The sequence below is a fragment of the Oncorhynchus keta genome, chromosome 9 (assembly GCF_023373465.1).
Source record: "Oncorhynchus keta strain PuntledgeMale-10-30-2019 chromosome 9, Oket_V2, whole genome shotgun sequence".
Taxonomy (NCBI): domain Eukaryota; kingdom Metazoa; phylum Chordata; class Actinopteri; order Salmoniformes; family Salmonidae; genus Oncorhynchus; species Oncorhynchus keta.
Genome location: NC_068429.1, coordinates 8,473,466 through 8,485,481, shown reverse-complemented (window position 1 = coordinate 8,485,481; position 12,016 = coordinate 8,473,466). Strand labels below are relative to the sequence as shown.

The window sequence follows — 12,016 nt, the reverse complement described above, 5'->3', positions numbered from 1 at the left end:
TTATGCATTATTTTAACTGTGTGGCCTTTTAACTCGCAGGGATGTGCACTGTCAAATGTCTTAATGAATAGGCTACCCAGGACTTTCTCTGTTTCCTGTTTCTATCATGTTAAATGTTAGCCACTAACAGTATCGACCATCAGTAGGCCTGATAACCACACATATTCAACTGCCAATCTACTGTTACTTCCCTTCAGTTGGTACAGCCTACGTCATCATTCCATTTAATTACATTGTTTCATTTACCTTCATTAGCTTCCTCTGATGCTGAGGATCATTAGTAACAGGTGATAATATGAAAAGAAAAAAAAAACATGTTGGCTAATTAAATCATTATGAAGCAGAGCGCAGACCAAGCCTTAATTGTTTGAACCGTATGCATGGCGCAGTACTTGGCTGTGACGTCTCAGAGTTCCATGGTTAGTGCAGGCTATAGACGAGGGTGTAGCCTATACTTGGCTGTGACATCACACAGTTCCATGGTTAGTGCAGGCAATAGACGAGGGTATAGCCTATACTTGGCTGTGACGTCACACAGTTCCATGGTTAGTCCAGGCAATAGACGAGGGTATAACCTATACTTGGCTGTGACATCACACAGTTCCATGGTTAGTCCAGGCAATAGACGAGGGTGTAGCCTATACTTGGCTGTGACATCACAGAGTTCCATGGTTAGTCCAGGCAATAGACGAGGGTATAGCCTATACTTGGCTGTGACATCACACAGTTCCATGGTTAGTCCAGGCAATAGACAAGGGTGTAGCCTATACTTGGCTGTGACATCACACAGTTCCATGGTTAGTCCAGGCAATAGACGAGGGTATAGCCTATACTTGGCTGTGACATCACACAGTTCCATGGTTAGTCCAGGCAATAGATGAGGGTGTAGCCTATACTTGGCTGTGACATCACACAGTTCCATGGTTAGTCCAGGCAATAGACGAGGGTGTAGCCTATACTTGGCTGTGACGTCACACAGTTCCATGGTTAGTGCAGGCTATAGACAAGGGTTATAACCTATACTTGTCTGTGACATCACACAGTTCCATGGTTAGTCCAGGCAATAGATGAGGGTGTAGCCTACTATTGTACACTATTCTCCCTACTATAATTATATGTACACTTATCTTCCAACATTACCATGAATTAAAGAACTGAATGTGGCAATTTTCAAAAGGAATCAAACCACCGTTTTCTTTCTTTCGTGTGTAAAGCCTCTCCAAACCAGTTTTTTATAATTCAGAAATACTTTCCTAACCCTAAATAATCTACAAGATCAGAGTATTTTTAAATATGATCATTGCTGCTGAATCCGAGACAAATATGCTCATATTTAGATGGCTTTCTTTCATTGATCCCTAATATTCTGAACCTGTTCTTTCTATATATTCTATTGAGTCTGTTGCCAAAATACTAACTAAAAGGTACACTATATTTAAAGGGATGGCTTCAGATAAATGAAAACCCTATTGAATGAAAACTCCACAAGAAAATCTGTTGGCTGGCATGTGGGAACGTTTTCAGCGGTTTAAACAGATGTATTCAGCGCACGCAAGGGAACCACGCCTGCAAAGCCTGTTCCACACCTTCATAAGGTCAGTCTGAATACCAACTACAGAGAAGTGTGTAGGAAAGGCGTGCATAAAAAACATGTCCTAAGTCGGAATCGGACCTATGCAAAGAGTTAACTGTTAGTACCGGTAGAAAATTCTGTCATTTGAAACATGCATTTGAAAAGCATCATAGTATATTTTCATTAAAATGCTTCAGGTTTCTTTAAAAAAAAAGTGTTTTATTTTTATCTAAACGTATAAATAAGTTTAATATATCCACAGGACCTGGCAACCCATCATTACACACACCTGGCAACTCATCATTAGGCACACCTGGCAAACCCATCATTACGCACACCTAGCAACTCATCATTACACACACCTGGTAACCCATCAATACACACACCTGGCAACCCATCATTACGCTCACCTGGCAACCCATCCTTAAGCACACCTGCAACCCATCCTTACGCACACCTGGCAACCCATCATTAGGCAGCACCTGGCAACCCATCATTACGCACACCTAGCAACTCATCATTACACACACCTGGTAACCCATCAATATACACACCTGGCAACCCATCATTACGCACACCTGGCAACCCATCATTGCGCACACCTGGCAAACCATCCTTACGCACCCCTGCAACCCATCCTTACGCACACCTGGCAACCCATCCTTACGCACACCTGGCAACCCATCATTACGCACACCTGGCAACCCATCATTACGCACACCTGGCAAGCCATCATTACGTACACCTGGCAACACACACCTGGTAACCCATCCTTACGCACACCTGGTAACCCATCCTTACGCACACCTGGTAACCCATCCTTACGCACACCTGGTAACCCATCCTTACGCACACCTGGTAACCCATCCTTACGCACACCTGGTAACCCATCCTTATGCACACCTGGCAACCCATCATTGCGCACACCTGGCAACCCATCCTTACGCACCCCTGCAACCCATCCTTACGCACACCTGGAAACCCATCATTACGCACACCTGGCAACCCATCATTACGCACACCTGGCAACCCATCATTACGCACACCTGGCAACCAATCATTACACACACCTGGTAACCCATCCTTACGCACACCTGGCAACCCATCATTACGCACACCTGGCAACCCATCATTACGCACACCTGGCAACCCATCATTACGCACACCTGTGTCTCATCGTCAGTCACCCCTGGACTTCATTACTCCCTTGATGACCCTTTATAGAGCACTCTTCTGTTATCAGCTTGTTTGTGTTTCTATGTCAGACGCGTCTCTTGTTTTGCTGCATGTTCGTTAATCTTAAACTCACTGACTGCACTTACTTCCTGACTCCCTGCGTCTACGTTCACAATACTTAAAACATGTAAATACTTCCAACGTGTGAAATCATTCATATAGATATAAATCATTAACATCTTTTTTTATATCGACGTTTAGTAGAGTTGTAGGCCCTTAAGGTTTCGCGCTTCAATAGATTTCAAATTATACACGTTCCATAAATGATCACTAATAATCAACATGAGGATGATAAATAATGGCTACTTACTGATCACCAGATCGTCCAATATCACTAGATCTTTTAATAAAGTGACACCATACAATCTGATCTGCTATCTGTCAAAGCATCGCCTTCTACAGCGCCAGAAAGGAATGAATTATTTTGTCTGTTACTCTCCCTAATGTGTAGTTGGTTTATATTTCATGTTTTGGGCCCCCATTAACATCCGCCATCTGCAAGCAATTACTTAGTGTCTGATCTGGCTCTGTAACAATCATGTATTTTCCCTCGGTGCACGCACACACACGCACGCACGCACGCACGCACGCACGCACGCACGCACGCACGCACGCACGCACACACACACACACACACACACACACACACACACACACACACACACACACACACACACATACATACATACATACATACATGCATGCATGCATGCATGCATGCACACACACACACACACACACACACACACACACACACACACACACACACACACACACACACACACACACACACACACACACACACACACACACACACACACACACACATACATACATACATACATACATACATACATACATACATACATACACACAAATATACATGCACACACACACACACACACACACATACATACATACATACATACCTACACACACACAAATATACATACACACACAAATATACATATATACACACACACACACTGCTAGCAGTCCCCACCTACCTCCATCTCCAGCCTGCACGCACGCACGCACGCACACACACACACACACACAGACACGCACGCACGCACGCACGCACGCACGCACGCACGCACACACACACACACACACACACACACACACACACACACACACACACACACACACACACACACACACACACACACACACACACACACACACATACATACATACATACATACATACATACATACATACATACATACATACATACATACATACATACATACATACCTACACACACACTGCTAGCAGTCCCCACCTACCTCCATCTCCAGCCTGCACACACACGCACGCACGCACGCACGCACGCACGCACGCACACACACACACACACACACACACACACACACACACACACACACACACACACACACACACACACACACACACACACACACACACATACATACATACATACATACATACATACATACATACATACATACATACATACATACATACATACATACATACATACATACATACATACATACACACACACACACAAATATACATACACACACACACACAAATATACATACACACACACACACACACACACACACACACACATACATACATACATACATACATACATACATACATACACACACACAAATATACATACATACACACACACAAATATACATACACACACACAAATATACATATACACACACACACACAAATATACATACACACACACACACAAATATACACACACACACACTGCTAGCAGTCCCCACCTACCTCCATCTCCAGCCTGCTAGCAATGTCATCAATGTCATCAATGTCATCAATGTCATCAGTGTCATCAATGTCATCAGTGTCATCAGTGTCAAGAGAAATGCCACCAAGGCCTCTAATTTGAATCTGTTTCTTCGATTGGCTGATAAAAGTGGAGTAGCGTTCCAAATGGCATACTATCTCCTATATACAGATGTAGGATCTTAATTTGAGCCACTTTCTTACAGCAGGAAAGTAATCCTGCAGCAACAGGAAATTACGAATTATTATGTGGATTATAATTACTGGCATTTGTTTTAAAGGAGTTGATAAAAAAAATTGTTATAGCAAATCAAGTCTGGCATTTTAAAGAAGAAATTACAAACGTTAAAGACTTTTGTTTTAAAGTTTGCATTTCCTGTACAGGAAAATTCCCAGCAGCAAAAGAGTGATCAAATTAAGATCCTACATCTGTAGTGCACTACATTTGACCAGGGCACGTAGGAAACAGTCATGTCTGCAAACAGTCAATGAAGAGATACTGTAGATATTCATCAGTCAAATAGTCTCTCTATCCTCCCTCTCTCAAATCCTTTGACAGTATTTCATTGAAGAAAACAAAGTACGTTTTGACTTCTCAGTAGAGAGGGATTGGACCAACAGACGTTTCGAGGCACTTACTCATGCTACCGTAATTTACAGCATGTGTTTAGAAGTCCCAACTGAGACACGGAGAAACTGACAGGCGGGGATGGAGGACAGACAGACAGACAGACAGACAGACAGACAGACAGACAGACAGACAGACAGACAGACAGGAAGGTAGATAGACAGGAAGGTAGATAGACAGGTAGAAAGGCCTACAGACAGACAGAGAGACAGACCACACACACACACACACACACTCTCCACTCTCAGTGGTATATAAGGAAAGCCTTCACATAGCATTAGGCTCAGTCCTACCAACAGGGTTACGTGACCCAGTGTGTCAGAGAGAGTAGACCCTGCCTGCTAGGAGGAGCTACTTATCGAGACAGCCTCCCTCCGGGCCAGCCCGTGAACCAGATCAGCAGAAATACAAAGGCATGCTTGTTTTATTCATGATTAGTTGTTGTTTCATGTTTAGTTGTTGTTAGCATTCGTGGGCGTGGGGCGCGGAGTCTCTGTGTGTGTGTGTGTGTGTGTGTGTGTGTTTATAATATGTAGTGTGTCTGTGTGTGTGTGTTTATAATGTGTAAGGGAAAGGGGGATACCTAGTCAGTTGTACTACTGAATGCCTTCAACTGAAATGTGTCTTCCTCATTTAACCCTCTGAATCAGAGGGGTGTGGGGGGCTGCCTTAATCGACATCCACGTCTTCAGCGCCCGGGGAACAGTGGGTTAACTGTCTTGCTCAGGGGCAGAACGACAGATTTTTACCTCGTCAGCTCGGGGATTCGATCCAGCAACCAACACTCTAACCATGAGTAGTGTGTGTATGTGTGTGTTTATAATGTGTAGTGTGTGTGTGTGTTTATAATGTGTAGTGTGTGTGTGTGTTGATAATGTGTAGTGTGTGTGTGTTGATAATGTGTAGTGTGTGTGTGTGTGTGTGTTTGTTGATAATGTGTAGTGTGTGTGTGTGTTGATAATGTGTAGTGTGTGTGTGTGTTGATAATGTGTAGTGTGAGTGTATGTGTGTGTTGATAATGTGTAGTGTATGTGTGTGTTGATAATGTGTAGTGTGTGTGTGTGTGTTGATAATGTGTAGTGTGCGTGTGTGTGTTGATAATGTATAGTGTGAGTGTGTGTGTGTGTGTGTGTTGGTAATGTGTAGTGTGTGTGTGTGTTGATAATGTGTAGTGTGTGTGTGTGTGTGTTGATAATGTGTAGTGTGTGTGTGTGTTTGTAATGTGGAGTGTGTGTGTGTGTTTGTAATGAGTAGTGTATGTGTGTGTTGATAATGTGTAGTGTGTGTGTGTGTTTGTAATGTGTAGTGTGTGTGTGTGTGTGTTGATAATGTGTAGTGTGTGTGTGTGTTTGTAATGTGGAGTGTGTGTGTTTGTAATGTGTAGTGTATGTGTGTGTTGATAATGTGTAGTGTGTGTGTGTGTTTGTAATGTGTAGTGTGTGTGTGTGTGTTGATAATGTGTAGTGTGTGTGTGTGTGTTGATAATGTGTAGTGTGTGTGTGTGTTTGTAATGCGGCGTGTAGATTGCGTTGCATGTTTATTAAACTGAAGCAACACGAATCTAAATACAAACACTACAAAACAATAAACGTAACGAAAACCGAAACAGCCTAATACTGGTGCAAATAAACACAGAACAAGGACATCAGGACACTAAGGACAATCACCCACGAAACACTCAAAGAATATGGCTGCCTAAATATGGTTCCCAATCAGAGACAACAATAAACACCTGCCTCTGATTGAGAACCACTCCAGACAGCCATAGACTCTCCTAGAACACCCCACTAAGCTACAATCCCAATACCAACACACCACATACAAAAACCCATGTCACACCCTGGCCTGACCAAATAAATGAAGATAAACACAAACTACTTCGACCAGGGCGTGATAGAACCCCCCCAAGGTGCGGACTCCCGGACGCACACCTAAAACCATAGGGGAGGGTCCGGGTGGGCGCCTGTCCATGGTGGCGGGACGTGGACCCCACTCTATCAAAGTCTTAGTCCCTCCTCCTCGCGTCCTTGGATAGTCCACCTTCGCCGCCGACCATGGCCTCGTAGTCCTCACCCAGAACCCCACTGGACTGAGGGGCAGCTCGGGACTGAGGGGCAGCTCGGGACAGAGGGGTAGCTCGGGACTGAGGGGAAGCTCGGGACTGAGGGGAAGCTCGGCACTGAGAGGAAGCTCGGCACTGAGAGGAAGCTCAGCACTGAGAGGAAGCTCAGGCAGGTAGTTGGATCTGGCAGATCCTGGCTGGCTGGCGGTTCTCGCAGATCCTGGCTAACTGGCGGATCTGGAAGAGTCTGGCTGACTGGCAGATCTGGAAGAGTCTGGCTGACTGGCAGATCTGGAAGGGTCTGGCTGACTGGCAGATCTGGAAGAGTCTGGCTGACTGGCAGATCTGGAAGAGTCTGGCTGACTGGCAGATCTGGAAGAGTCTGGCTGACTGGCGGATCCTGGCTGACTGGCGGATCTGGAAGACTGGGTCTCAATGGGCTAAATGTGTGTGTGTTTATAATGTCTATTGTGTGTGTGTGAGTGTGTGTTTATAATGTGTATTGTGTGTGTGTGTGTGTGTGTGTTTATAATGTGTGTGTGTGTTTATAATATGTAGTGTGGGTGTGTGTGTGTGTGTGTTTATAATATGTAGTGTGTGTGTGTTTACAATATGTAGTGTGTGTGTGTGTGTTTATAATATGTAGTGTGTGTGTGTGTGTGTGTGTGTGTGTGTGTGTGTGTGTGTGTGTGTGTGTGTGTGTGTGTGCGTTTATAATATGTAGTGTGTGTGTTTATAATATGTAGTGTGTGTGTGTGTGTTTATAATATGTAGTGTGTGTGTGTGTGTTTATAATAAGTAGTGTGTGTGTGTGTGTGTGTGTGTGTGTGTGTGTGTGTGTGTGTGTGTGTGTGTGTGTGTGTGTGTGTGTGTGTGTGTGTGTGTGTGTGTGTGTGTGTGTGTGTGTGTGTGTGTGTGTTTATAATATGTAGTGTGTGTCTCAGGAGACCTGCTAGATCAAATATCTGTTTCCTGGCCTGCTTCCTCCTGGGTTGTACAGGGATCAGCATCCCTCTGTTGTCACTCGCTCAAACCCAACCAATCAGTCATGTTAATAGCAGCTAGTTCCAGCGAGCATTCCTATTGTAATCTGATAACCTTTTTTTTTTTTTCAGGTAGTCTCTGCTTATTCTTGTTAGCGATTGGCTAAATTTAAAATAAGTTAAAACAGTCCTGCAGTGTTTCTATGTATTGTACTAGATGTTTTAGTGTTTGTTACGTAATGTTACATTAAAATTGATAAGGGGAACAAGAGGGTCTCAAGTGGTGTGACGTGTCATCAAAGACCACAGTTGTGTGCTTGTTGCCTTTCAGAATTCAGCCGGATTCCGAAATTAAAGATTAATCTGTGTACATATTTCATTTCGCAAACGATATGGAATTTCTCTTGTGAGAGAGAGAGAGAGAGAGAGAGAGAGAGAGAGAGAGAGAGAGAGAGAGAGAGAGAGAGAGAGAGAGAGAGAGAGAGAGAGAGAGAGAGAGAGAGAGAGAGAGAGAGAGAGATAGATTAGAAGTAGAGAGGTAGAAGGGAAGTCAATGTGTCTGTTGCCCCTGTGGGACGGGGCCGGAGCCCCCCTAGCCTCATTTCTGTCCGGGAGGTCACAGGCAATCAGACGAGTGGAAATGGAGCCAACAGCTCAGAATGGCCTCGCCCGCCGCCTAATCAGGCACACAGACGACTGCAATCCCATGGGGAGACCTTCCACCGATTTCAAACACATTTTCCCATTGACGGTCTCGGGGAATGGCATCGCACAAAGCACCTCCCTGGGCGAGTGGGGACCATTATGGTCAATGGGCTGTATGGGCTTCTGGTTTTATGTCCCGGACAGTCAGTTAAGAGCCATTCAGCTCCATTGGTTTGTTATAGGGGCCTGTGAGAGGGGGAATTGGCAGAGGGTTCAAGGAGGTAATGGGGGAGAGAGAGAGCGATGGCGCAGTGTCGACCTGCCTTGAGTTTAAACACCTTTACAGAAGAACTCACAATAGAAAAGCTTGGTGTCCGTTTAGTTTTTGCTGGTATAAAACGTTACGTTTTTTTTTTGGTTAGCTTTGTGACACTGTAAAGAGCGATATGTGAGCTGAGGGACCCTTTGGTTTCGTTTTCAGGCCGACTTGTCCAAGCAGAAGCATGTTGATTGATTGTTAATGTCTGTCAAAGCTGACGAGTTGCCTGAGTGAGAATGTTTTTGAGTGTCCACTACACTACACTTCTCTTTGTTTACTCTCCCTTTCATCCCTTTGGGAGGTTTCTCGCGATGGCCGCCACGGTGAAGTTGTCAAATTATCCTGCATGTGAGGGCCTTCATCCTCTCATCACAAGCTGAAGACAGTAAAGAAGAGGTGTGTGGAGAACAAGGCTCATCTCGAAAGCCTGCCTCGCCAGCTTCATGTTCCAAAGCTTGAAAGAGAGTGACATGTCTTTGAAACGCTCTTTTCTTTGACCATTCTGTTCTCCCCTCTCTCTATCTCTTTGTCTTCCTGTTTCCCCCCCTCCACCACCTCCCTCCTGTTCTCTGTCTCTCTCTAGAGAAATCAGCCAGGCCCTGGCCCTCTCAGAGCCTCTCATCTTGAATATGTCACTTCTCAATTTGCCGCGGCCCCCACTATTTCGCTGCTGGCGTTTGTATCGATTTTCCTGTCTACGGTCAGAGTGGAGCTCTCAAAACTCTTGAAATAAAAGGCAAGAAAACAGGGGCTGGGGTTCACGTGAATGTTGGCCCTCTCTGAAAATTGGGGGGATTGAAGTGTGTTATCTTCTGTTGTTGGATGCCTGGCATCACACTGCCATTAACAACAAATGCCAACCACAATTAGTTAATGTGAACAGAATGTGCTCAGAGCTAATTGCAGAACATCATATATTATATATTATAGAGATTCCAAAATACTGAAAATAGGAAGGTTATCACGACTCCCTGTTTTATGCAAAGGAAAGGCTTTATGAAGGCCTTATTACCCCTGGAAAGGCTTTATGACGGCCTTATTACCCCTGGAAAGGCGTTATGGTGGCCTTATTACCCCTGGAAAGGCTTTATGAAGGCCTTATTACCCCTGGAAAGGCTTTATGACGGCCTTATTACCCCTGGAAAGGCGTTATGGTGGCCTTATTACCCCTGGAAAGGCGTTATGGTGGCCTTATTACCCCTGGAAAGGCTTTATGGCGGCCTTATTACCCCTGGAAAGGCGTTATGACGGCCTTATTACCCCTGGAAAAGCTTTATTACGGCCTTATTACCCCTGGAAAGGCTTTATGACAGCCTTATTACCCCTGGAAAGGCTTTATGACAGCCTTATTACCCCTGGAAAGGCGTTATGGCGGCCTTATTACCCCTGGAAAGGCTTTATGACAGCCTTATTACCCCTGGAAAGGCTTTATGACAGCCTTATTACCCCTGGAAAGGCTTTATGACAGCCTTATTACCCTGGAAAGGCGTTATGGCGGCCTTATTACCCCTGGAAAGGCTTTATGACAGCCTTATTACCCCTGGAAAGGCTTTATGACAGCCTTATTACCCCTGGAAAGGCTTTATGACGGCCTTATTACCCCTGGAAAGGCTTTATGACAGCCTTATTACCCCTGGAAAGGCTTTATGACAGCCTTATTACCCCTGGAAAGGCGTTATGGCGGCCTTATTACCCCTGGAAAGGCTTTATTACGGCCTTATTACCCCTGGAAAGGCTTTATGACAGCCTTATTACCCCTGGAAAGGCTTTATGACGGCCTTATTACCCCTGGAAAGGCTTTATGGCGGCCTTATTACCCCTGGAAAGGCTTTATTACGGCCTTATTACCCCTGGAAAGGCTTTATGACAGCCTTATTACCCCTGGAAAGGCTTTATGACAGCCTTATTACCCCTGGAAAGGCTTTATGACGGCCTTATTACCCCTGGAAAGGCTTTATGGCGGCCTTATTACCCCTGGAAAGGCTTTATTACGGCCTTATTACCCCTGGAAAGGCTTTATGACAGCCTTATTACCCCTGGAAAGGCTTTATGACAGCCTTATTACCCCTGGAAAGGCGTTATGGTGGCCTTATTACCCCTGGAAAGGCTTTATGACGGCCTTATTACCCCTGGAAAGGCTTTATGACGGCCTTATTACCCCTGGAAAGGCTTTATGACGGCCTTATTACCCCTGGAAAGGCTTTATGGCGGCCTTATTACCCCTGGAAAGGCTTTATGACGGCCTTATTACCCCTGGAAAGGCTTTATGACGGCCTTATTACCCCTGGAAAGGCTTTATGACGGCCTTATTACCCCTGGAAAGGCTTTATGACGGCCTTATTACCCCTGGAAAGGCTTTATGACGGCCTTATTACCCCTGGAAAGGCTTTATGACGGCCTTATTACCCCTGGAAAGGCTTTATGACGGCCTTATTACCCCTGGAAAGGCTTTATGACGGCCTTATTACCCCTGGAAAGGCTTTATGACGGCCTTATTACCCCTGGAAAGGCTTTATGACGGCCTTATTACACCTGGAAAGGCGTTATGGTGGCCTTATTACCCCTGGAAAGGCTTTATGACGGCCTTATTACCCCTGGAAAGGCGTTACGGCGGCCTTATTACCCCTGGAAATGCTTTATGGCGGCCTTATTACCCCTGGAAAGGCTTTATGACGGCCTTATTACCCCTGGAAAGGCGTTACGGCGGCCTTATTACCCCTGGAAAGGCTTTATGGCGGCCTTATTACCCCTGTAAAGGCTTTATGACGGCCTT

General features: G+C 45.1%; 1 long non-coding RNA gene across 1 annotated transcript; it reads right to left on the bottom strand.

The window, feature by feature from the left end:
* Positions 1-2,228: 2,228 nt before the first annotated feature.
* On the bottom strand, positions 2,229-2,736 carry LOC127931895 (uncharacterized). Its single transcript, XR_008143382.1, has 3 exons — positions 2,668-2,736; positions 2,572-2,619; positions 2,229-2,294 (listed from the first exon to the last, which is right to left on the bottom strand). It is a non-coding gene; the product is annotated as an uncharacterized LOC127931895 (long non-coding RNA).
* Positions 2,737-12,016: the final 9,280 nt, after the last annotated feature.